The sequence below is a fragment of the Rhinolophus sinicus genome, chromosome 13 (assembly GCF_057876585.1).
Source record: "Rhinolophus sinicus isolate RSI-liver-muscle chromosome 13, RSI-T2T, whole genome shotgun sequence".
NCBI lineage: Eukaryota > Metazoa > Chordata > Mammalia > Chiroptera > Rhinolophidae > Rhinolophus > Rhinolophus sinicus.
This window is the reverse complement of record NC_142513.1, coordinates 30,377,041-30,404,629: the sequence shown is the minus strand read 5'-3', so window position 1 is coordinate 30,404,629 and position 27,589 is coordinate 30,377,041. Positions and strand designations below refer to the sequence as shown.

At 41.4% G+C, this 27,589-nt stretch overlaps 1 long non-coding RNA gene across 1 annotated transcript; it reads left to right on the top strand.

The window, feature by feature from the left end:
• The first annotated feature begins 988 nt into the window (after positions 1-988).
• On the top strand, positions 989-27,589 carry LOC148756047 (uncharacterized). Its single transcript, XR_016018225.1, has 4 exons — positions 989-1,149; positions 2,074-2,172; positions 18,453-18,687; positions 23,108-27,589. It is a non-coding gene; the product is annotated as an uncharacterized LOC148756047 (long non-coding RNA).

Genomic DNA, 27,589 nt, shown 5'->3' with positions numbered 1-27,589 from the left:
ACGGGGACCCGCGCAAAATTTTCCAAAGGAGAATAGATTTTACTGAGAGGAGAGCCAGGTTGAGTCTGCTGGAGGCTCAAAGGCGCGCAGACAGCCCCGCGGCGCGCAGCTGGGAGGAAGCGGCCGCTGAGGGCGGGGCTGGCGGCCGCTCGGGAGTGGACCGGTTAGGGCCGGGGAACCAGAGGTGAGAGGGTGGACTGACTCACCGGGGTCCTTCTGCTAGGGTCCCTGGTCGCTAAGCGAAAATCCTGGCCAAGAGGAGAAGTGGGACTGAAACTCCCACCTCCTCCCACCCAGTACCCCGGTAAAGCGCCCCGGACTGCAGGAAGCCCACGCCTGAAAGTCTTGTGCTTTTTGTCTTTTTTAAAATTCTGGGGATGATCGAGGGGTGGCGGGGTTGGTTATGGTGGTAGGAGATGAAGGCATTCTCTACCTTAGGTTGCAACTAGAAGAAAAACCCAGTTTTCTACTTTAATGGGGGTCTCCAGCGAGAAACCAGGGGGCCTCCTCTCAGCTGCACGTCTCGGTCCGAAAAGGCTGACCCCAGCCCCGGGCCGCACACTGACGCCCCTTTCGCCGAGCCCGCCTGGGTGCGGCTCAAGCCTGCCAGCGGGTGGCCTGTCCCCGCCTCTGTCCTCTTCTCCGGAGGATGGATGGGGAAAGATGAGAACTCTGGAAGACCCCACATTAGAAAACCTCGTGGAGACCCTCCCAATGTTCTCTTCAAAATGAAAATAACACTAAATCTCAAAATAAGGGAATGAAAACAAGACATTCAGATCTTTCTCCTTGGCGGCTCCATGGCTACTTTTAATTCAAAAGCAAATTTGTGGGTGTCCCAGGCTTGTCTCTGCCTGTGAGGCCCCCCAGGCTCCCGCCGCCCCAGGTCTGTCTGCCAGAGGGGTCAGTCGCCCAGCACCGCCGGGGGCACCCGCTTGTGCAGCCTCGGGGGCCCAAATCTATTTATCCCCCAGGATGTTCTTTGTGTTTCTAATTCTCCTGGGGACCGTTCGTTTTTCTTTCAGTTGTCAGCGAAACAGCCAGGTTTATAGAGGTTGTAGCACCACCTCGTCCACAGCCTCTGGAGTCACCACCCATGCCAAACGGACCTTGGAGCCCAAGTCACCAAAACCGCCGCGAGCAACGGAGGTCAGGAGTCTCGGTGGCTGCCTGCGCGGTTTTCCCGAGTGGCTTTGTGGAGGCTCACAAATGGGGGGGGGGGGGGCTCTGGCTGGCACTCAGGGCCAGCTGATGAATCGTCTCATTTCCCGACTTGACGATCCGTAGCCTGGGCTGGCCGGGCTGGCGGGGGAGGGGGACCTATCGGCCGGGTGGGCATCTCCTGGGTGCTGGATTTAGGTTGGGGAAGGGTTCGGTGTACATATCTCAGGGAAAGACCACGAAAACCCCACCTCCCCAAACGCGAAGTTTATCCTTTCCCCGGTTTTCTGTTACGGCCACCACGCCAGTCCCGGTCCCCGAGGACTGCAGGGCTTTGAGTGCGGCTGCGGTCCACACAGGCTCCGGGCGCCGCACCACCTCCGCTCCCTGGGCCTCGGCGTTCGCCCGCACAGTGCTGCCCACAGCCTTTCTCGGGGAGGATACGGACAGGACTCGGCCTTCTGTGCCTGGAAAGGGCCCTAGGCGGGCGTGAAAGCCGCAGTGCAGGGGGTGGGGAAACGCCTCCATTCTGGGACCATCCAAGGTCCACTTCTCCTAGCGCGCAGGGAACGTTGGAGGGAGTCAGCGGGACTGGAGTTGAGAGTTCTGGCAGTGGTGAGGGGTGTTGAGGCAGGTTGGGTAGAAAATGCAGATTGAAACGCTTGCATCACGCTGTCCGACCTTCCAAGCTTGGCCTAGAAAGCCGTGTGCTCCCAGGGAGGGCAAGATAATTTGTCCCTGTCCCCACGCCGTCGCCTGCAGCTCAACAGCTCAGGTGGGAGTGGCCCGGTCGAGCAATCCAGGGAGAACCCGAGGTTGAGTTTAAGTGAGAGGAAGATACCTGAACTGAAGAAGGTGGGATCACTGGGGTTTCTGCTTGTGGCCCATAACTGTGGGTCTGTTTCCTTTCAGCTTCCTAGAATTTTCCTCCAGGTCTCAGGAACTCCTACTCCGACTCTGCTCGGGGTGTCCATCCTTGGCTGCGCTTTGGGGGACACCAAAAGGGATCAGGTCTGTAATCTCAAGGAATCCCCTATCTGGGTACATGCGTGGCAAAGAACCCCCCTCCCCCCCACCGCCCACTCCCCAACTGCTGGAAGAGCTGCCACTCTTTGGGAGCCAGGAAAGTTTCACACGGCTCAGGGACTCTAGACAATGCACAGCCCAAAGACCCAAGTGTGGTCCTTGGACCAACAGCACCATCGTCACCTGGATGCTACAGAACCTCAATCCGCACCCAGCCCTACTGAGTCAGAACCTGAATTTAAAACGTGTGTCCAGGGAACTCGTGCAGGTTTCAGATGAAGAAGCCCTAGCCTAATCCCTAGAGCCTGAGTTTAGCTACTGCCAGCTTGTTCCACCTTTTGTCTCCCAGCCCCATCTTCACCATCTATCAAATGCGAGTTGTTTCTGAGGTGGTGGGGGAACTCCTAAACACTCCTGGACCCACTTTAGACCAATGAAATTAGATTCTCTGGTTGGTGGAACCCAGGTAGGAGTGCAGTTTAAAGTGTCTCCAGGTGACTCTAACAGCAGCCAGGAACAACTAGAAGTGTAGAAATACCAACTTTACAGATTAGCTGAGACATGGCCTGAGCTCAATGCAAGACAGTAGTATGAACAATGGTTAATGGTCGAGGGCCCGGGGCTCTGTAGCCTGATTCTTTCTGGCTCCAGAAAACATGGCCTTGAGTCAACTAATTTACCTTGCTGTGCCTCAGTTTTCTTACCTGTAAAATGGAGTTGATAATAATGCCTATCACAAAGGAAGTGGTGCAGAACCTGTCATTTACAATCCAATTCCATAAATGTTAACTTAAGAGGCCAAGTTCCTCATTCTCTCATTTTAAATCAAAATGGGAGACTAATTATTTATCTCATTCCACTTCCTGTCCGCCCCAAGCCGTTCTCTCCTAGGGCACAATAGCTTGTTTTTGCTTCAATATTCACATCTAATTTTCAACATTTTGAAAATCAATGAAAACCAGTATTTTAAATTGCTTAGTAAACCTGATTCTCTGGAAAGGTTGATTTTGCTACTTTCAGTAATTCCATTCTCAGTCCATCAGTTTTAGAAGCGCTAATGAAGTGTGCTTCTGGCTCTGTGTCTTGCCAAGGCAGCCACTGAATAAAAATACCTAGAGGACTTGTCAAGACACAGATGGCAGGACCCCACCCAGAGATGCTGATTCTGTAGGTTTGGGAAAGTGTTGAACAATTGCATATTTAACAAGCCCCCCCCCAACGTAATGCTGATGCTTCTGGTGAGAGGGTACCCCATTGTGAGAACCACAGTGTCAAGTGAATGGTCCACTCAAAGCATCATATAAATCCCAACTGCAGCACTGTCTAACAGAAATATAATGCAAACCAGAATTGTAATTTTAAGTATTCTGATAGCCACATTTGATTTTTTATATTGATTGATTGAAATGTACTTTACATATATAATTTAAGGTGTACAACATGTTCATTTGATACATTTATATATTGTAATATGGTTGCCATTGAAGCGATAGTTAGCACCTCTATTATATCACATAATTATTATTATTTTTTTGAGGTGAGAATAATTAAGATCTAGTCTATTAGCAAGTTTGATGACTACAATATAATATTGTTGTCTATGTATATTGTGCATTAGATCTCCAGGACTTATTTATGTACTAGTTGCAAGTTTGTATCCTAAACAATATCTCTCCTACTCCCCTACTCTCTGGTAACCACTATTTAATTCTCTGTTTTTACAAGTTTGGTAGCCACATTTTAATAAGTAAAAAGAAATGGATAAAATTAATTTTAATAATGTATTTTATTTAACCTAAGATATCAGAAATATTAATATTTCATCATTTTATCAATGACAAATAGTGATGCACTATTTTACATTTTGTGTTACATGGATTTTGTATTTTTTGTATTAAATCTTTGAAATCTTGTATCTCTAATCACGAACAGCCACATTTCAAGTGCTCAAGAGCTACAAATGTCTGGTGGCTTCTGCAGTAGACACTGCAGGTCTAGAAAATTCCTTCAACTAGAAAGAAGTAGACCTGGATTTTATTATTCCCTTGGAAGTTGTCCAGAGATACACACAAACCAGAATGTCCAAATAGTTCTGTCTCTATATGGTGTTTGTTTGTGTGTACATGGAAGGCAGGGGGTATGCGAGGAGTGAAGCAGGGACAAAGGAGGAGAAGTATGGCAGTCATTGGAGCACTGTGAGGCACGGGGCCGTTCCATTACTGGTGTGAAGATAAGCCCAGTTCATGTTTTGAAAGAATTGTTCAGTGCACATCTCTTGGCTTTCTTCCCTCATTCCTGGCAGCCACGTCTACTTCCTTTAACTTCACTGTTTCCTTGGGGAAAACCCTATGTCCAGCTCTCTCAGTCTATGGAATTCTGGCAATGTTGAATCTGCCGTAGATTCCTGATTTAGGAATCAATATCTGACCTTATGAGGGAGGATGAGGCGTTTCTCAGGGCTTATAGGAAAGGTATTTTTTTTTTCTTCATTGGACTTGGTGAAGAAGATTTAAAGTTTGGAGCTGCTAGAAGGTGACAACTGCAACTTCTGCCATGAGCAAACAGACTTTCTAGAAATGTGGAGAAGGCCAGAACTGAGCGTTGGGGGCAGGCTCCAGGGCTACAGGATTTGATTCACTGACTCAGCTGCACTTAAAGGCAGCTGTGAATCAGCTCATCTCCCGCCCCTATGTTTTAAAAGATGAGGAGGTGGGGGATGGATGTTATGGGTTTGTAGGCATCACAAGCTGGATGAGGGAGGCAATTTGCAGTTGCTGGACAGCTTGTCCTAGTATTCAAGCCCTTTGATGCATTATTAGCTATAAAATAACATTGGTAGCAGGACATGGGACTTTCACGGTAGCAGCCCACTTTTTGGCATCCTGTTTCTTAAGAGTGTCCCGTGTATGAGCTGCAATCTAATGTCCCTTGGCATTGGAGACTTGATAAAAAATCAGGATCTGAAAACTTTATGGTAATGTACTTCTCATAGCCTAACAGTTAACCCAAGTACTGCTAAAAGGCTGTTCGTTATTTTCCTCTAAGAAAATGAAATTTGAAATAGACCTTGACGGGAGTATGACTGAACACAAATATTGCTCCTACACATGTGGCTATAATAATACATTTCACACACCTCTGACTATATAGCATTATATTGTGGTTATTTTTCTGTTTTCTCTGCTAGTTGAGAACTCCTTAAGGGCAAGGATCACATTTAATGCATCTCTATATTAAATTTATGTATCTCCCCAACACTTATCATAAGGTCTGGAATATCACAGATGCAAAGTAAGGTTTCCTGAATTTACACTTAAAGTGTCAAGGCTTTGATATTTCCAAGAGTCACTATTGCCCATATGGGCATGAAGTAAAAATACTTGATAATCATAATATTCTGCAAGAATTCATACATTATCAACGGTTGAGGTCCATTATATGAACACACATTTATGGGTACTTATCAGACACTGTTCTAGGCTCTGTTCTAAATAGATCAACAAGACACTAGGAATTTTCCTGTCCTTAGACCTTTGCCCTCGCTTTTCCTCTACCAGGCATGCTCTTCCCATCCCTGCCATGTTCCCATGACTCTATCACTCACTTCCTTCAGATCTGTCTTCAAATATCGCCTTCTCAGTGAGATCTTCCCTGGACATTCTATTTCCAATGATACTCTTTCTGCCCTCGCCCCCCCCCCCACCCCACAGCTATATTCCCTATTCTTCTCCCTAGCTTAATTTTTCCCCTTATACACCTTTTTAAATCTTTATGTATTTCATCAAATCTAAGGTGCCACATTATTGTTAAGACACACCATTATTTTATGTATTACTAACAAAGGGAAAAAAGTTGCCAATTAAGCCATGACACACCATTGATTAATACTCATTCTGACTTCTGAGGATTAAAAGTGAAAAGGAAAACCTTATGTGGCTTAGAATCAACGAAATATAGTACCACGAAGTGCATTTATTTACATTATTTATTGTCTGGCCTCTTTCAGTAGAACAAAGATTTCCGTCTTTCTGTTTTTACACTTCTAATTCCCCAGTGCCTTGAACCCTCCCTGAAACATAATGGTAGGCATTTAAAATTTTGTAAATTGTGGGAAAATAAAATCCACGTCTTCAGGAGTGAGACCAGAGGTCAAGTAAAGAGTTATGATGATATAATAAAGGCTTAAGTAGAAGATGGCAGGAAATTTTCTTTGGAGGCTAAGAGGGGGGTGTCTCCTTCAGCCTGGCAGGGGGTGTGTGTGGGTGGGTGTATGGGAGAAGGCCTCCCAGGGGAAGTCATAGCCAGGCTGGTCTAGAAGGGTATGAAAGGCAGACAGTGTAGGGGAGGACTTTCCAAGCAGAGGGACAGCATCAAGGCCCAGGACTCTAAAAAAGAATACAAAGTTAAGAGAATTGGAGGTTAGTCCATGTGACCAAAATGTGTGTTGCGTCAAAGCTGTGAGTCTCACCCTTAACCATGCACCAGAATCATGTGGAGAGATAGTTAAAGTAGGGATTGTTAGAGACAGCCCCGGGGAGTCCCGTTCTGTAGGTCTGAGGTGTAGCAAGATAATTGACATTTCTACCGGGTTCCTAGGTGATGCTGATGCGGGAGGCCCGGGGGCCACACTGTAAGAACTGCTGATCTATTCATCACAAGAAAATAACAATTTTGTAACAATGTGTGGTGATGGATGGTAACTAGACTTATTTTGGTGATCATTTCACAATACATACAAATATCGAATCAATATGTTGTATACCTGAAATTAATATAATGGCATACATCGATTATATCTAAATAAGTGTCTAAAAAAATAGTTTCTGAGCCAGTAAATTTAGAACAGTAAGGGAAAACCTTTATTCTAATAACATTTAGTTAATATTTTAGGCTGGTAGAACCTAAGTTCTTATGCCAGTTTACTGGCCAGAGCTGTAGGATGGCTTTTTATAAGAATCAGAAATTTTTCAAGTACTAGAGGATAGGGAAAACAAAAACCAAACACCAAAAACAAAACAAAAACCCCAAACCACTGGTCCAGGGGGACGGGGCTGGATGGTTGGAGAGAACAGTTAGTTCAGCTGGTGTACTATTGCGTTCTCAGCCTTGGAGGGACATAAGGTGACATGTGGCATGGAGATGACTTTAGAGTGGGGGAAGGGGCTTTTAATTTCACGAATATAACTTTCTGGGATGTGAATAAAATGGACTGTAGAATTTTTACGTAGCTTTATAAGTCCAGGGGAGAGTAAACACCTTTAGTGTGCCGAGGGTTGCTCTCTTGATCTTTAGAGGATCTTGATGGAGACGAAATGGAGTATATTTGTTTTCTTTCTCTCTTGTCATGGAAAGAGGCCAAGAAAGGGTTAAACATGATTTTGACGAAGGCCAAGGAGTTGCAAAGAGTGAATGTTTTGGGAATCAAACATTTATGCCAAATAAAAGTTAGGGAACTATTTAAAAGACAAATTTAGAATCACAGCGTGGTGTAGCTGGTAGGAGCTACAGAGGAGAATTTCTCCAGCCCAGTTATTATTCCAATGAGGAAACTGAGGCCTGGAGGGATTATGCGCTGGGATGCATCTGTCCTGCTTCCAGCTTTTACATTCCATCAGTAAAAGTGAAAACAGGGCTTGAGAATGTGTTGTGCTCCTGGCAAGATTCCCCCACCCTTAAGGATTCCTCACCTCACTACCACCATCTCCCTGGAAACCATTGAGACTACTCTCATGTGCCACTTTCCCCTATCTCAGGCACCCAAGGGCACCCAGACCCCCAGCTCCTCCTGACACAGTTCTGAAAAACCCCTTACTGACCTCATCTCCTACCCCTCCTATATTCTGCAACTGATAATCAGTCATCAGCAAAATTGCCTCAGTCATCAACTTCTCTGAAAATTTCCCTCACCTGCTTGCTCTATCTTGGATCTGGATCTCATATGATGATACTCCTTTCTGTGCAGGCCTCTCCAGAGGGAGCTGTTATCTCCCAAACCCCTCATGCTGGGTCTGAGGATGAGGGTGTGTCCTCTTTGCACCAAATTCCTGTTCACTTCTTTTTCCTCCTTAAACCCTCTCTACCCCAGCTTTGAATCTGATGTCACCAGATTGTCCCTCTACTACTCTCTCTTGTGCTACCATACCAGAATGGGGCACATCTCATCTGCTGAATATATTAGCTACTGACTCACTGTCACTCTGTCATTTCTACTTACTCTTGGTGGTTTCAGTATCCACTGAGATAACTTTCTAAAACTACAGCCTCTCGTTCCTCAAGCTCCTCTCTGTTAATGGTCTTGTCTTACATCCTACGTTAGCCACTTAGCCCACGGTCCAACTTCCTTCCAGTTACTGCTTCATTTCTCTGCTTCCCTTCATAGCACAGTTCTTTGAAATAATTGTCTACACTCACTATCTCCAAGTTCTCTCCTCTCATTCTTTTGAATCCACCTTCAATTGGGCTTTTATTCCTACAATCTACCCAAGCTCGTCTTGTTGGGGTGTGATGGTCGTTTGATGTGTCACCTTGGTTAGGCTTGGCTATCTCAAGCAGTAATCTAAGTGTTGTTATGAAGATATTTTGTAAATGTGATTAAAATCTAGAATCCTTGATTTTAAGCCAGGTAGATATTTTAGATAATCTTGTGGACCTCATCCAATTAGTTGAAGGCCTTAAGGCTTCTCTGAAGGAAAAAACCTGCCTCTGGACACAGCTTCAGCCCATGCCTGAGAGTTACAGCCTGTCCTTCCTGATAGCCTGCCCTTTAAAAGTCACTTACCTAGCCAATCCCCACAATTATATAAGCCAATTCCTCGAAACAAATCTCTTGCTATATGTCTCCTGCTTAATACTATATGTCTTCCTTCTGTTCTGTTTGAACCCTAATTGACACATGAGGTTATTCATGAGGTCCAATTGGCTAAATCCAATGGCAAGTCTTCAGGTCTTACGTAACCTATCAACAGAATTGAGCACAGAGATCATTTACTCCTTCTGGAAGCACTTTCCAAACACCGCCCTCTCTTAATGACTCATGGATCACTGGCTTCTTCACACAGTTCCCTTTGGTGGTTCCTCCTCATGTGTCCTAACTCTTAAGGTGGGAATGCCCAGTCCTCAAACCTCTTCTCTTCCTATACACATTTATTTATATCATTCAGTCTTATTTCTTTAAAAGAAATGTTGATGATCTCAAAGGTTCACCTCAAGTAAATCAACTGCTCACTCAACATCGTTATTGGAATATATAAAGACATTTCCAACCTAACATGTCCATGATAGATAATTTTATGTGTCAGCTTGGGTAGGCTATGGTGCCCAGATATTTGGTCAAACACCAGATTGCATATTGTTGTGAAGGTATTTTTTAGAGATGATCAACATTTAAATCAGTAAATTTTGAATAAAGCAGATTATGCTTCATAACGTGGGTGGGCTTTTTCCAATCACTTGAAGGCCATAAGAGAAAAAAGAAAAGACTGAGTTTTCGGATGAAGAATGGATTCTGCTTACAGACTATTTGCAGACTTGAGCTGCAAAGTCGGCTCTTCCTTGGATCTCCAGTCTGTGCACCTACCCTGTAAATTTCAGATTTGCCAGCATCCATAACCCTGAGTACCAATTCCTTAAAATCTCTCTCTCTCTCTCTCTCTCTCTCTCTCTCTCTCTCTCTCTCTCTCTATCTCTATCTCTTCTCTTCTCTTTCTCGGTTCTGTTTCTCTGGAGATCCCTGACTAATACGATGTCTAAAACCCCAAACTCCTAATTTTCCTTATGCCTCTACCCTCAAAAAGCCTGCTTTCTCTCAACCTTCCACATTACAATTAGCAGCAAGTCTAGTTGTTCAGAACAAAAGCTTCTAAAGGACCATTGACTTCTCCCATTCCCTCACATCCCACATTCATTTCATCAACAAATCCTTCCATCTTTCTCTTTAAAGTAGATCCATGATCTGGCCACTTCTCACCATCTTCAGTGCTATCTCCCTGGTCTACGCCACGATTAATTATCATCTAGATGAAAACCTCCTAGTTAGTTCCCTGTTTCTGCCTTGGCCCTCCCAGAGCCTTTTCTTTATATGGGATCAAGAGTGATTCCACAGTATATGTGAGACCATATCACTTCCTCTTCAAAACTGTAGTTGTTCCCATTTCATTCAGATGCAAAAAAAAACAAAAAAAAACAAAAAAAACAAACAAAAACTAAACAAAACACCATGTCTTTAAGGCTCTATATGATGTGTCCACTATTATCTCTCCTACAATGCCTCAATCCTCTTCACTGTCCTTACATTATGGATGTTCTTCTGCCATAATGCTGTTCCTTCTGCTAGAAATGCTCATCAGGAAAAATTAAGTTTGGCAGTGAGACATGGAAAACCCAAAACAACTAAAGCAAGACAACTGTGTATTTCTCTCCCTGTGGACTTCCCAGGGATCACAGCTCCAGGGCTGGTAGGCTGTTCCATGGTCTCAGAGACTCAGACTTCTCTACCCAGGAAAAGCCTTTATTCTCAATGACCCTTCATGGTCAAACCAGCAAGAAAGAGCAAAAGTATAGGAAGAAATGGGTCAAAGAAAAGACAACTGATGTCTTTTAAGGAAGGTTTGCCAACTTCCACTGGACCCTTCCCCTGATATTCCATTGCCCAGAACAATTACATGGTCATACTTTGCTTCAAAGAAGACTGGTCCATATAGTATTTATTCTGAGAAGCCATGAACCTTGCTGAAATCCAGAAGCTCTATTCATGAAGAAAATGGACAGAAGGCTATTGGCAGGAAAGCCATAAGTCTCTATCTCAGCAACTACTAGAAAGACGACGATGCCCAGTGTGGCTTGTATAGGGTGGTATGAGATTAGAGAGACTAGGTAGGTATGGAAGATTATTTCTAAAAATAGTTGCCAAACATTCCTCCCATTGGTGTACATTTATGTCACACCTTTAATCAAGAGGCAGGTCTGTCTTCTCTTTTCTTGAGTCTGGGCTGCTCTTGTGACTTGCTTTGACCAACAGTGTTGGAAGTGATATGTAGTTTGGCATCGGCTTTGAGAATACTGGCAGCTTCTTTGCTTTCCTCTTGAGATTCAACTGATAGGAAAAGAAGCTTGAACTTGACCACTAAATGCCAACAGACCATGTGGAGAGGGAGAAGCCCAGGCAGCCTCCCGGCTGAGGCACCAGACATGAGTAAAACCATCTGGAACATTTCATTCAGCTCCAGTTGGGTTTCCAATCAAATGCAGCCATACTAGTGACCTCTGCCAATACCAAATGGAACAGCAGAACTGGCCAGCTATTCTTTTGCTGAATAGCATGAAATAATAATAAATTGTTGTTGTTAGAAGTACTAAGTTTTGGGATGGTGTGTTATGCAACAATGGATAACTGAAATAGCCGGGGCCACATCATGTGAAGCTTTATGCTCAGGAAAGGAGTCTGGCTTTTATTTTTAGTGCAGAAGGAAGCATTAAGGGACTTTAAGCAGATGACTTACGCGATGCAATTTATACTTCAAGAGAGTCGCTCTGCTACTGTGTGGAGAAAGGGTTGTAGTGGCTCAAGAGTGGATGGAAATGAAACCAGGAGGTTATTACAGTTGTCAAAGTGTGAGGTGACAGTAGTTACAACCGTGGTTATTATCCCAGAAGTGTTTAGAAGTGGTTCCATCCCAGAAGTATCTTGGAGGACAAGCCTATAATACTTACTAGTATAGTTTAGACCAAGGGGACGAGAGAAAGAGTAATGAAAGATTATTCTGAGGACTTTAGCCTGAGGCTGGGAAGATGGTAATACCATTGACAACTGAAATGTGAAGGAGTGGGTTAAAAAAACACACCCAGGAATTCTGTTTTGAAGAACTTAAATTTGAAGTACCTATTATATATCCAATGGCAGCTTTCGTGGAGATCAGTAAGGAGGAATTGCTGGACGTATATACAAATTTGTGAGTGTGATTACCAAGGATCCTTCTTGCTATGTCAAGGCTGTGTAGCTTTGCTCTACCCCTAGTGTAGGGTCCACTTTCTCATATGAATGCAAAATATTAGTGAACCCAAATATTAGAATTTCACATTTGAGAAGTAAATTTAGAAAAGCACCTTGTCCTTGAGGCAGAGTCTCCTGGCTTTCTTGGCACCTGGCACACACACGCAGTGGACCTGGGATGATTAATGGGCAGGATTGTTCATGACCTACTTATGGGCTGTTTTTTCTATTATACACCCTTTGAAATCTGGAAGGCTGGCTGGATTCTATTTCAACTGGAAACACTACCGTCACTGTATTTTTTAAGCTAAAAAATTAACTCAACCCCTTCCCCCCCAAAGAAAACCCACCACCTCGTCGCATCTCTACAGGTTTTGTTGTTATTAAAATATAATGCATATTGTATCATTCTGCCCTATTTGTTAAAATCAATTTGTGATGGGAAATAAAGATCCAGAGCTGATTAACTCGCCCAGGTTTTGGTGATCAACTTTGATCATTGAAGAGTAACTAATGGTGAATTATTTATGACTTTTGTTGTTGTTTACATTTCTCACTGATAACTTCCATTTCAGAGGATAGTCAGTGAAAGAGAAAAGAGGGAGCAAAAACTTCTTACTACTTTTCCCTGATTGGCTACCCCGTTAAGCAAATGTCAAGACTCATAGTTTTACCTGACATTGAGGAGTTTGCTGTCCAATAGGGAAAACAATACACATACATAGGCGTCCGGCACACTGGCAGCTGGAAGTACCATTTATTAATTGTTTGTTTCTATGAAAATAATTCTCATTTGACTCTCCTCTCCCAATCCCACTAACTCTCCAAGGTTGAGGGGAAGGAAGCCCCATGCAGCAGACACTCACGATGCCCCACTCTCACCTCGTTCCCCCTGCAGCTTTAGGGCATAGCCTTGTTCATGCTTCCTGCCTCCAACACTTGTGGCTTTTTCCCATCTCTCCCCTAATGAAAGGACAAAGTTGGAGGATAAATGCCCCTCTGACTTCACCCCTGGTGGGACAATTCTGAGGTGAGTGTTATACTGTCCCTCAGAGTCCCCAGCGGGATTGAGCACAAGTTGCTCATAGCAGTAACATCCCCAGCTGTATTGCACTACACCCCAAGTCCCTCGCTGTGTTTCCTGGGATCACCTCCCAAATAAAATACTCTTTAGAGAACACACACCAAGATTCCAGGATGACTTCATTGTCTTCTTCCCCTTCTTTAGGACTACCCAATGACACGGTGAGGCCCTGAGGCATGGGGGACCCTCCCACTGCTCAGTCCCAGAGGTAATTGCTACTATTGTTCTTTGTCCCAGCCAGCATGGACTGGGCTCCACGTCCAAGGCAGCCCCTTACCTCTATAAAGGCTTGTAAAGCAGTCAGGCAGTCTTCCCATTTGACGTTCTGCCACTGCCTGGACCTGGGTTTCAAAACACCTGTGTTTTGAGGGTCCTTTATTGTTTCATTTCTCCAAAAGCTGGAAAGCTGCGTTCTCGCCATTTGGCTCAACTCTGGGGGTACCTCCATCCCTTTCCCCTTTGTTTACTCAGCTTAAGTGGGATAGATCAAGGGCTGGCGAACTTTCTCTGTAAAGGGCAAGATAGAAAATATTTTAGACTCTGAGGGCCAGACAGTCTCCGTCACAACTATTTAACCCTATGATAGTAACATGAAAGCAACCATAGATCAGACATAAATAGATGAATGTGGTTATGTTCCAATACAACTTTATTTAAAGATACTGAAATTTGAATTTTATATAATTCTTATGACTCAAAAAACAGTGTTCTTTAATTTTCCCCCTCAACCTCTTAGAAATGTAAAACTATTCACAGCTCATGGGCTACAGAAAAACAGGTAGCAGATCAGATTTGGCCAATGGGCCATAGTTTGCTGATCTCTAGGCTAGACTTTTAAAAGCAAAATCTTGTTTAGATTGTATTATGCTGCTAAACTCCTTTTTCGATGGTGTTATTTAAATAAAATCTAATTAATGTTAGGAATGCATTGGATTTATCTAGTTCCAATGTATTATCAATAAATAAATCCTCTGGGGCAGGGATAATATCCCTTTGCGTTTTCCACATAGCATCTTATGTGGTGGTATACATAAATTAATTTTTGATAGCACCAAGAACAAAAAGCTTATTATTTGTTCTTTAGTGTGCTATGTGGTGTGCTGTAGAACTCACTCAGTCATTTCCTCATTTGAAGAAGAAATGATAAAACCCACACTAATAGGTTGCCATGACAATTAAATGGCATTGTGTCTGCGGCCACGCTTTATAATTGTAATTGTAAAATGTCAGGTTGTACTGTGATCATGGTTTTTAGATATAAGTAAGATATGGTGATATCTGTTACGTGGTGGTGGTTCAGTAGAGAAGAGAAATTTGGAAAATGGAGACTAAATGGGCTCTATTCTTTAATCTCCCACTGTGTAGCTTTTTGACCTTGGACTCAACAATTTCTTCATGTGTATGATGGTGATAATGTTCTCGACTTGCCTATAACATGGGGATAAACGAGAGAGGTTGTTAAATGCTGTAAATATGTAAAATTGAACTCACATTCAGGGTCTGTGCTCACAGGGTATGTGTGGATGTGCAGTTAGGCAGAAATCTAAGATGGCCTCTAATATTTTTACCCCCTATGTACATACCCTGTATAGTTTCTTTTTGAATGTGGGCAGGATTGTGAATATGATACATTCACTTTCTTGATTCAGTTATAGTATATCACAAATTTGAAGGCATTTTGCAGATATAATTAAGGTAAGAAACCAGTTGACTTTGAGTTAACCGACATGGAAATTATCCTTGGTGGGCCTGAACAATCAAGTGAGCCCCTAAAATGGACTGGGCCCTTTCTGAAAGAAGAAGGACCAAACAGATTCTGCTTCTGGCCTTGAGAAACTAAACTGTGAAGAGGGCCTGCCAATAGGGCCATGTGGCAAGGAACTGCAGGAAGTTTCTAGGAGCTAAGAATTACTGAGGACCAACAGATAGCAAGGAAGTGGGGACCTCAGTCCTACAACTGCAAGGAACTGAATTCTGCAAACCACTACTTGCATTTGTAAGAAGTCCTGAGCCATAGAGGAAAATGCAGCCCAGTTGAAACTTGATTTCAGCCTGGCGAGACTGACCAGAGACTCCAACCACTCTGCCTGGACTTCTGATTTACAGAACTGTGACATAATACATAGGTTTGCAATACGTTTGTGGTAATTTGCTTTGCAGCAATAGGAGCCTAAAATAACGTGAACTTATTGTCTAAGTGGGGTGATGAGAGAAAGCATACAAAAATCAGAGCAAAAGATAAAAGAGCAATTAGAACTAATTGCTAACTGGTGTGGTCTGGGTCATACATTCTCTATTCCATTCTGAGAAGGGCAGAATGAGAGAGCATGTGAGGGGATGGGAGCTTCATAGATAGGAGGTTCCTGAGGTCTGCCTTCTGTGCTTGGAAGGAAGGACAGAAGGAGTTCCCTTGGAGAAGGTGGGACTGCAGCATGGGAAGTTTGTGCTTCCCTATAATGTGAAGTCATAAATACAAAGACAGGAGAGTGTTTCAAGAATGAGGCAATGGTTGACTGTGTGTGTCAAATGCTACTGAGAGCTTCGGATGAGCACATAGAAATGACCATTGGATTTAGTTAGGTGAAGGTCATCCATATCTTAGTTAGGTGAAGGTCATCCATATCTTGAGCAATGTCATTGGGGGTGATGGGAGTTTTGAAAGTGAGTTTACCTTCACATTTACGATCAATTGATATTCAACAAGAGTGCCAAGACAATTCAGTGAGAGAAAAATAGTCTTTTCAACAAATGGTGCTGGGATAAGATATCCATATACAAAAGAATGGAAGTAGACCCTTATCTTACATCATATACAAAAATGAATTGAAAATGTATCAAGGACTTAAACATAAGAGCTAAAACTATAAAACACTTAGAAGAAAACAGGCATAAATCATAGTGACTTTGGATTAAGCAATGGTTTCTTGGATATGACACCAAAAGCAAAAGCAGCGAAAGAAAAATAATAAATTGGACGTAATCAAAATTTAAAACTTTTGTGCTTCAAGAGACACCATAAAGAAAGTGAAAAGACAGCTGAGAGAATGGGAAATTTTGTTTTTGGGAATCATATATCTGATATGGAACTAGTATTTTAAAAGCATAAAGAATTCCTACAATTCAATAATAAAAAAACAAATAACCCAATTTAAAACTGGTCAATGGCTCTAAATAGTCATTTCTCTAAAAAACATACAAATGGCCAATAAGCGCATGAAAAGATACTTAATATCATTAATATCAGGGAAATGCAAATCAAAACCACAATGAAATACCATCACATGCATACTAGGATTGCTATGATCAGAAAGACAGACAATAACAGTTAGTGTTGGCAAAGATGTGGAGAAATGGGAACTCTCATATACTACTGGTGGGAATGTAAAATAATGCAGCCACTTTGGGGAAAGTCTGGAACTTCCTCAAAGGTTAAACATAGAGTTACCATATGACCCAGTAATTCCACTCCTAGGTATATACCCAAGATAAATGAAAACGTGTTCATACAAAAAAACTTGTACATGAATGTGCCCAGCGACATCGTTTAAAAATAGCCCAAGTTGGAAATAACCTAAATGTTTGCTAACTGATAAGTGGATAAATAAAATGTGCTATCTTTCTTTAAAGCTTGGTATATTGAAAAAAGTTGCAGTTTGCTTCTCTGAAGATATCTAATGAATATTATTAAACATTTTATTGACATGAACTTTGTTAATCAATCATTAATAATATATTGACTTAATACTTTGTTTTTCCAAAAATTTAAAATCATATCTTCACATACTGTGCAAAATAATGAAGTAACAGGATTTAAATATTCCTAGAAGGGCTTCTACTGTGAAGTGTAATTCTCAATCAAAAAGTAATAAACACAGCCATGGACAATCTTTAAAAATACCATTGAACATTTAAGCTATCCCCAGAACTGTATCCTCTTTGCATTCAAAATCTCATTTAATCCTCACAGCAGCCTTCTGAGGCAGGTAGCATTATGTCCATTCTACAGATGCGAGGCTCAAAGTCAGTGAGGTTACGTAGCATGCCTGAAGTCCACAGCTAGTAAATACTGGAGTTAGAATTTAAACCCTGGTCAGTGTGATGCCACACTGATCTCTACAAAACAAAGTTCGTCTGTCTTAGCTGAACGCAGTTTTACTCATTTCCTTTTTGCTTTACCCTATTAACATTGTTGCAAAATCCCTTGGGACTGTTTATTTATCTTCCAGTTCTTAATAGTCTGACAGCTGCCTCTTTTCTAAGTGAATTTCTTACTCTTTTCCCTGGGTGTGTCATTTCCTATTCCTTGTCAGAACAGTCTTTGTCTTAGGTAGTTACTCTTGTATTTGTTTAAATCCTTTTCCATTGCTAACTTGGAGAGTTGGCATGGAAAACACTAGAAGGGAGAGATGAGAACAAGGTCTGCATCAAGCTCTGCTTCTCATTGAGCATAGTCTTTCCTGTTCTTTCTCTTTATGGGAGGTGTGGAGTAGCCTCTCTGTAGAAGAGAAAAGCCTGCTGATTTAATTTTTTACTCAAAACTCTTCCAGATAATTATGCCTCTTAGCTGGTTCCCGCTTAACAGCAGGCTTCAGAGGTAAGCTTTGTTATGTTGGCATAATTTCTTTTGATCTTCTGAATGTAATATGTGTTTTTGCATACTAAGTTATACTGTATTTTTTTTCCAGTTTGCTTTATATCATGACCATATATCTATTTTCCTATATACTTTTAAGAACATGGTTTTAATTAAGATACATACATGCAACAAAGTACACAAATCTTAAGTGTATAGACCATTCAGTGTTTACCCATGTAAACAACCATGTAACTACCACTCAGCTCAAGTTACAGACCAGCAGTTCTCAAAATCTTCAGTTTCACTCTTAAATTTTTAAGAAACAGAATTTTTGCTTATGTGAATTTTATCTGTCAATATTACTGCTAGAAATTGAATGAAACAGAAATTTCAGAATATTTATCATTAAAAATAACAATAAACCCATTAGTATTAACATTTAGCTAATGTATTATTAAAACAGCATATTGTTATTAAAATAACTATATTTTCTAAAAATTATTTTTACATTGTTGCAAATCTCTTTCGTGTCTCGCTTCATAGAAATCATCTGAATTCTGTATCTTTTTCTTCCTTTCGTCTGCTGTGCTATGTCATTTTCATTGACGTATATGAAGAAACTCTGGTTTCCCACAGAGGTGGACTTGAGACAAGAGGACCTCGCAGACCCTCTGGAAGGCTCTTGAAGATACGCTGCTCCACAAAGGGGTCCTTGGTGCACACTTTGAGAACCAATTCTATAGACCAGTCCCGTTATACCAGAAAGTTCCCACAGAGGGAACTGCTATTCTGTCACCCTCCTTCAAGGTTACCATTGCCTTTTCTTGCTCTTCATATACATGGAATCATAAGGTAAGCACTTTTGAGCATTCCATTGTGCAGATACACCATATTTTATTGATCCATTCTATTGGTGCACATTTGAATTGTTTCTAGGTTTTGCTACTATGCATGGAGAATATATTTTTTGGTGAACACCTGCACTCATTTCTCTTGCAGTGGAATTGTTGGAAAGTGAGCAGGCAGATGTTTAGCCTAATAGACTTCCAAGCCACAGAACACATCTTTAATTGTTGAATTTTATTTCAGCATATATTATTTAGCATACATTTAACATTTCTCCTATTAATATGTAATATATGCCTCTATTTTGTCTCTTTATAAATGTTGCTTTAAAATCAGTCTAACTTCCCAATACTATATATGAGTATTTCCATTACTAGACTACTAAATAAAAAAACTTGTTTCCTTTATTTTATGTCTGGGATCATTCAATGGAAAACTATGGCCCACTCTCATTAGTGATTCCAGTGGCTTTTTTTTTTTAAGTGCAGTCTCTGGAGCACTGAGATGACACTTTTATGGTCTTCATATTCCCAAGGCTTGGCTGTATCAGTTAGCTATTTCCACATAAGAAACCATCCTAAAACTTAGTGACTCAAAATAACATCCATTTACTATTTCTCATGAGTTTCTGGGTTGGCTGGATGGTTCCATTGGTCCAGGAAAGGTTGAGTTGTTCTTAGATCCATCCCAATGCGTTAGCTGTCAGTAGGTAGGATGGTTGAAATGACTCAACTTTCCACAAGTCTTCCCCATCTACCAGCAGGCCAGCTTGTTTTCATGGCAGTGGCAGAGATCCAAGGGCAGAAACAAAAATGTGCCTCTGCTTGTGTCAAGTTTGCTGCTATCCCATTGGCTAAAGTAAATGACATGGCCAAGCCCAGAGTCAGTACAGAAGGGTGCTACCAAAGGACATGATACAGGAAGGCTTACAAAATTGGGGCCAGTAATGCAATCCATCTACCATTTCGGCATGGCCCCAAACTAAAATTATAGATAATTTAAAAAAATAGTGCAATACTAGTAAAACACTAGTTGAAAGTATAGAGGATAACAGTGGGCTCCTAATAAATATCTGATCAATGAATAAATAAAGTTAGTTCACGGGGATATGAAAGACAGTTTGGGGAATACAATCAATAATGCTGTAAAGATTCTGTAGGGTGTCAGATGGGCACATGTCTTATTGGAGACCACTTCATGGACAGTGTAGATACCTGACCACTGCACTGTACACCTGAAGCTGAAGCTGAATAATATTGAATGTCAACTATAATTTAATATATATGTAGTCACAGGATATGGAGTACAGCATAAGGAATAGAATCAATGAAATTGTAATAGATAGATACGATGTCAGAGGGGCAAGAGATTGGGGGAGAGCTTATCACTTTGTGAGGGGTGAAATGTCTATTGCATTGTTTTGTGCACCTGTATAAAAATAAAGTTAGTTCAATGCCGAGGATGTGTCTAATATAACAATTTGTGAGGCAGTCAAGGTATGTAAGAATTCATAGTACTCAAGTGGTATAGCCTGTAGAGTTCCGTATACTGTGTTATGAGCACCACACTCTAATGCAAATACTAGGTTTTTTTTCCTAAGGAAAAGCAAAAGATAGAGTGTAAAAAGCTGTGACTAAAATTTGAGAAAATTAAGTATATACATTGCTTGAAAAGGGTGAACAATAAGTATTTTGATGGACCACTATAACATTTCCTCATTAAAATTATATATCAAAGTTCAGAAATGACCAAAAGTCAAATTCTGCCCCACACCTTTATGCTTTTGGTACATTCTGATTCACCTAAAGCTATTGGGTCATGGTGTGAGTGATTAGGTCTACAATATTAAACTAGCCTCCTTTGGAATATTTTTCCAAATTTGAGCTTGATGGAGACTTTAAGGAGTCTCAAAACTTTCCAGGATGAAGCAGCTTGGGGACTGTCCCTTGCCCTAAATTTCCAAGAAAGTAACATGAGAGGAAAAGGCACTGAATCATTTATCAAGATAAGCGCAACCACCTATTTTTCCTTTTTACATAAAAGCAATGATGCTATTTTTAACCATTACTCTGCTCCCTCCCTCAATATTTTTTCATTATTCTAACCTATGAAGCAGAACACTTTTCATGAAATATTATTAAAGATGATGGCTCATAAAAATTCATCCCAGGGGCACTACCTAGAATTTATTATGACATTAAAGATGCAATTATTAAAGTTTGTGCTTGGGATTCTATTAAATGCCAAGCACCAAGGAAAAGTAGGAAAGCACGGTGTTCTGTTAGATTGATAGAAGTGATGATGAAAGAGAAGGTATAGAGGGCCTGGAATGAGGCATCCATAAGACAACCTCAACACGGAAATAATATAAAATATTCCCTCATCGCTCTCCATAATCACACTTAATGCTGATGGGTCCACTCTAAGTGCCTGTTGGCCACTGTGATAGTCACACTGTTTTGAAAGGATGCTAAGAATAGAGGAAAACTGTTTTCTTGAAATTGAGAAGACAAATCACAAGAAAGCTTATTTTAACCTTTCACTCAGGTTTTCAAAGACATTGCCTGCCCAAGAGGCCATACAAGCAATTAGAAATCCTTCATTCTATCGTCCAGAAAATAATTTAAATACTCATTTGAAAGTTATTGACTACCTGTTATCTGCAAATCAAATGAATACAGCCTGGAAAGACATTAGTCTGGGCTGGTAAAAAAGTCATATACTTAAATAACTTCATAATTTTTTATTTTTCAATTACAGTTGATATACAATATTATATTAGTTTCAGGTATACAACACACTCATTAGACATTTATATAACTTACAAAGTGATCAACCTGATAAATCTAGTACCCATCTGACACCATACATTGTTAATAAAATTTTATTGACTATATTTGTTATGTTATACTTTTTATCCCCATGACTGTTTTGTAACTGCCAATTTGTACTTCTTAATCGTCTCCCCCTTTTCACCTGTCCCTCAACCCCTCTCCCATCTGACAACCCTCAAAATGTTCTCTGTATCTATGATTTTATTACTGTTTTGTTTGTTCATTTATTTTGTTCTTCATATTCCCCATATAAGGGAAATCATATGGCATTTGTCATTCTCTCTCTGCCTTATTCCACTCAGCATAATACCCTTTAGGTCTGTGGGGGCAGAGCCCAGAAAGTAGTTTACAGGCTCTTGGCCTCACGTGGAGGGGTGCTGGCTCGGGTAGTAGATGGCCATCAGCTGTGGCTGATTGGCCGTCAGCTGTAGCCATTGAGCCATTGGCCACTAATATAACTGCTGCGGCTACGGAAGAGAGTGGAGGAGAGTCGTCGGTCGGTTGCAGAGAAAACGGACAGCAGGTCGCACGTCCAGTGAACCCAGCCTCCAGTGAGACCGTAGTGGTATGACTCCCCTACCTATGGCTCCGTGGGTGTTCCTTTTTGGCCTCACCATATCCTGCGTTCTTGTGTGGGGAGCGGGAGCAGAGACCCCGCAGGCTGCCCTGCACGACAAGGTCCATCCACGTTGTTGCAGTTGGCAAGATTTCATTCTTTTTTATGACTAATATTCCATTGTATATGTGTACCACCTCTTTATCAATTCATCCATTGTTGGACACCCAGGATGCTTCCAAATCTTGGCTATTGTAAATTATGCCACAATGAACATATGGCTACACATGTCCCTTTGAAGTAGTGCTATGGGTTTCTTCAGATAAATACCCAGAAGTAGGATTACTGAGTCCTTCTTTGTCTCTTATTATAGCCTTTATTTTAAAGCCTATTGTCTGGTATAACTATTGCTTCCCCCGCTTTTTTTTCTTGTTTCCATTTTCATGAAGTATCTTTTTGTATACCATTGCTTTCAGTCTGTGTCTTTTGATCTGAAGTGGGTCTCTTATAGACAGCATATGTAAGGGTCTTATTTTCTTATCCCTTCAGCCACCCTATGTCGTTTGATTGGAACATTTAATCCATTTACATTTAAAGTAATTGTTAATAGATATGTAGTTTTTGCCATTTTTATTATTCATGTTTTCTCTTCTTCCTTAAAGAAGTCCCTTTAACATTTCTTGTAATATGGGTTCGTGGTGATGAACTCCTGTAGCTTTTTCTTGTTTGGGAAGCTTTTTTATGTTTCCTTCAATTTAAATGATAGTTTTGCTGGGTAGAGTAACTTTGGTTGTAGGTCCTTGCTTTTTATAACTGAATATTTCATGCAATCCATTCTGCCCTGCAAAGTTTCTGTTGTGAAATCAGCTGCCAGTCTAATGGGGACTCCCTTGTAGGTAACTAACTGCTTTTCTCTTGCTGCTAAGATTCTCTTTTTGTCTTTAAACTTTGGCATTTTAATTTTGATGTGTCTTGGGCTGCAGATTGCTTTGTGGCTCATTCCATCACATAACTTTCAATTTCTATTAATCTGCAGATTGCTTTGTGGCTCATTCCAGGAGGCCCTGGGGGGCCAGCACACCCAGTTTCTGACTTCAGACCGAGCTGGAGCACCACTCAGCTGCCTCCATGGACCACACACCTGAAAAGCAGACTGGGCAGGCATCACATAACTTCAATTTCTATTAATACTTCTTTGTATATAATTCTCAAATCCATAACTTTATCTTTAACTTCACTTCTCCTAGCATCACAAAGCAATCTGCAGATGGCTGCTACCCATGCTGAATTAGGAGGTACCTGGGAGAGGCTAAGCTGTGAACTGAGGCCAGCTGCTGCTAGTGCCAGGCTTGGGGCTGCTTAGCAAGAGGTACAGGGCACACCAAGGACAAATGTTGCTTGTTTGGGGTTTGTGAACCTTTGAGACATTTTAGGAAAGTCTGAAGCATGAGCCAAGACAGGCCGTTTATATGGGAAAGGTATTGGGAAGCGACTTGGGGTGTTCTGCAAGTTGGATGGGTCAGGGTATCAGGGAATCACTAGGGCAGGGTGAAGAAGAATGTTAGTCAGGTTGATGGAGACTCAGATATGGTGGCCACCTGTGTCTATATTCTGGGGGTGGGGGTGGGGGTGCAGAGCTCAACAAATAAACTATGGCATCTGCCAGCACTTCTGTCTGGGAGAAAGCTGCCCCTCCAGTCCTTGTCCTGGAGCCAGATAATTCAGTTCCTCCCTGTATGTCCCTGGCACCTTTTGAGCTGCTGCCCCAGTGCTGGAGCTCACAGCCAGTGAGTTGTCAGTGAATAAGCCTTTTAAGAAAAACACCTGGGAATCCAGACACCTTCCATGTCACTCAACCACAATCTCCACTGGTTTTCATAGCCAGAAGTTATGGGGACTTCTCTTCCCGGCACTGGAACCCTGGATAAGAAGACTGGTGTGAACCTGGGACCCCTTTCTCCTCAGGGGGAACCTCCACAGCTGAAATAGCTCTCTTGATTGTTCACCACCACATCCGGGTGTGGGACCAGCCTGTTCCACGTCTCCGCTCCTCCTGCCCGTCTCCATGTGGCTTTCTGTATATCCTTAGTTATAGGACTTATGTTCAACTATAGTTCAGGTGATTCTCAATAATGGCTGTTCTGTAGTTTAGTTGTAATTTTGAAGTGGCTGTGAGTGGATGCAAGCACAGCGTCTACCTACACCACCACCTCGAGCGGAATTATCTAAATAGTTTTTAAAGTACAAATGGATAAATTCAGAATGGCAGTTTATTTCTGGCTTGGGGGAACAAGGGATCTTTTGGAGGTGGCATTTTTGGAGGTTGCTTTTAAGGATTGATAGAATATCAATATATTATGGTCTAGAAAAGATGTGTGCCATGTGTGAACAAAGAATAGTGATGCATTTAGACTGTCTAAATAAGTAGGCTGGTTGGGGTCAAAACTGAATGCTGATATTTGTCATTTCAACATTATTCTTTCAGTTGTAGATAAGAGTTCAACATTTACAAGCAGAATTGTGATATAATCAGAGCTGTCATTTGTGGAGATTAACCTATGTGTAGAAAAAAATTTGAAAGGCAAAGAAATTCAATAGGGTGATAAAATTCTGAGTGTTGAAGAATGAGAGAAGTTGTAAGGGAGGACAGGGGAGTTTCCAAGATAGCGTAGAATTCACAGTTTTTATCAACAGATGGGGTATGGGAGAAAATGATATAAAGAAGATACAAGATGGCATCAAGTTTAAGTACCCATTATGGATTGTTAAAGAGAGAGTACAGATGGAGGAAGCGTCTCTATTTTTGATTAACTACATACAATGTGTACATGGGTCATTTGTTTAACTCTGAAAATCTGAGAGGAAGAACCAGTGCTTAGGAGAAGTGAAGTTAAAGATAAAGTTATGGGTTTGAGTATTATATACAAAGAAGTATTAATAGAAATTGAAGCTATGTGATTGAATGAAACTTCTCAGGGAAAATCCATGTAGAGAAGATACTTTGAGTAGATGACAAAAAATAGATTTCCCTTTTTGAATTGCTTTTCAGGAAACTCATTGCTAAATTTTGACCCGATTGCAGAACTGTCTCGTAGTTTATGTTTTCTGATATAATGTTTGTCTTGTGCTCTATCTTTTAAATTTGCTCCCCCACCTTAAGTCTTGGGGTTTAAAGAGCTTCTATATTTTTGAAATACTATTTATTTCACAGATTTGAAGATGCACATATTTTTCACATTTGAACATCTTTGAAATTGAGATATGCCTTACAATTACTGGATGGTGTGTCATAATTTAATTGGCAGTATGTCATTCTTTGTGGTGTATAAAATAATGGTGGCTGTTACAATCAGTGGTATCTGAGATGTGATGAACTATGGTACGTCCTGAGGTTTCCCTACTTGACAATCGGGTTTCTTTTCCACGAAGCTTTTCTTCCCCCCAAAAGGGAAGAACAATCTACTTAGGGAAGTAGAGTCTTGTATGTGCATTCCAATCAGTCATGAAGAGGCTGTTGAATACCCTTTCTGAGCTGAGAGGAGGGAGAAGGGTAAGAATGAGACTCAAGTACCCTGACTCCCAAATTGGAATAAAAAGTCCTGGGGGTGGGAGAAGCAAGATGTAGTAGAAACCCAGATAGGCTTGGGGTCCAGTATAAAGCAGGACCCCAAGCAGGATGCTTGTTGCATCTTGGGGCATAGCTCTAGAAAATTGCAGGTCTCCTGCAGAAACCCCCATGGCATTGGAACAACATGGTGCTAGTAGCTGACAAATGGCCAAAGGAGATTTATAAATGGATGGACCTGAGCTAGTACCTCTGGTTCACCCATAACCCACGAAGATCCAGAAGTTCCTGCATATGCTAGAAGAATGCTGGAATAAACTGGGCCGAGAGTGAACACTTGGCTGAGCAGAGATTTGAAGACGTTGGGATGGGAAGACCCATTTTGCAGGGCTGCAGTACAGGGCACTTAGGACCATCCCACTGGGGAGACCAGATGCTCCTTCCACTGCTGGAGGACACATGAACTTCCTCTCACACCCAGATGTCATCTGGAGAAAGCAGAGACTTCCTGAATGGGGAGGGAACTCCAACAGGGGTTGACTGAACTGATTGAATACGCTTCTGAAATAAAGTGTTTTTTAAGCTGGAAGAGTGTTAATTGGCAAGATTTTTTTTTTCTTTTATAAGTGAGAAGGCAGAATCTGAGTACAATATGAACTTGTAATAGAAAGTAGAACACATATTTTTTGTTGTTCATTTTAATCCTACTACAATGACATCTTTCAGGATAGAGTAAGTTGTCTAAATCCTAAGGTAATCCGGGGTAAAGAAAAAATTTGTTCTGGATAGAACACTGAAAATGGAAATATTTATGGTAGTGCAGGAGGATGAAAAATCAGAGTAGAAACAATCAGAAAAGTGGGAAAACTAGGAGTAGCTTTTAGAAGGAGAGAAAAGAGGAGGTAAGTGATGTTCAGTCAGGTGCTACACAGAACGGTAAACTCACCTGAACTCTGGGAAGAAGCCACTGGATTTGATGAGAAGGAGCCATTCGCAATCTTTGAAGATTGGCAATGTGATGCTATTTTAATAGCCGTAATTTTTCTTGGGAGGCTAGTGCACAAAGATATGTAGTCTATTTCCATTGTCTTGCAGATAAGAAAATTTGGGACCAGAGAAATTTCACAGAAGTCAGTTCAAATTATCAATATGAGAAAAAGACTAACAAGTACTTTGCATTTGGGAGTCAACTAGAATCAGCCTGTTTTGTATCATTTTTTGGGGAAATATGTTGAGGGCGTGAATAAGCCTTTTTTATTCAATTTATTGGGGGTGATATTGGTTAGTAAATTATATAGGTTTCAAATGTCCATTTCTATAACACATCATCTATATATTGCATTGTGTGTTCATCACCACCCAGTCAGTTCTCCTTCCATCACCATATTTTTGACCTCCTTTTCTCCCATCTACCACCCTTCTCCCCCTTTACCCTCTGGTAACCACTAAACTGTTGTCAGTGTCTATGAGTTTCTGTTTTTTTGTTTTTTTGTTGTCACTTTCAGATTTATATCCCACGAGTGAAGTCATATGGTTCTTGACTTTTTCTGTCTGACTTATTTCGCTTAGCATGATAATCTCAAGACCCATTCATGTTGTCACAAATGGCAGCACTTCATCTTTTCTTATGGCTGAGTCATATTCCATTGCGTGTATGTACCACATCTTATTTATCCAATCATGTATTGAAGGACACTTTGGTTGTTTCCATGTCTTGGCCACCATCAATAATGCTGCAGTGAACAGAGGGGCACACGTATCTTTACAGATAAGTGTTTTCAGATTTTTGGGGTAGATACCCAGAAGAGAGATTGCTGGGTCGTATGGCAATTCTATTCTTAATTTTTTGAGGAAGCTCCGTACTGTTTTCCATAATGGCTACATCAATTTACATTCCCACCAGCAGTGTATGAGTGTTCCTTTTTCTCCACAGCCTTTTCAACACTTAATGAA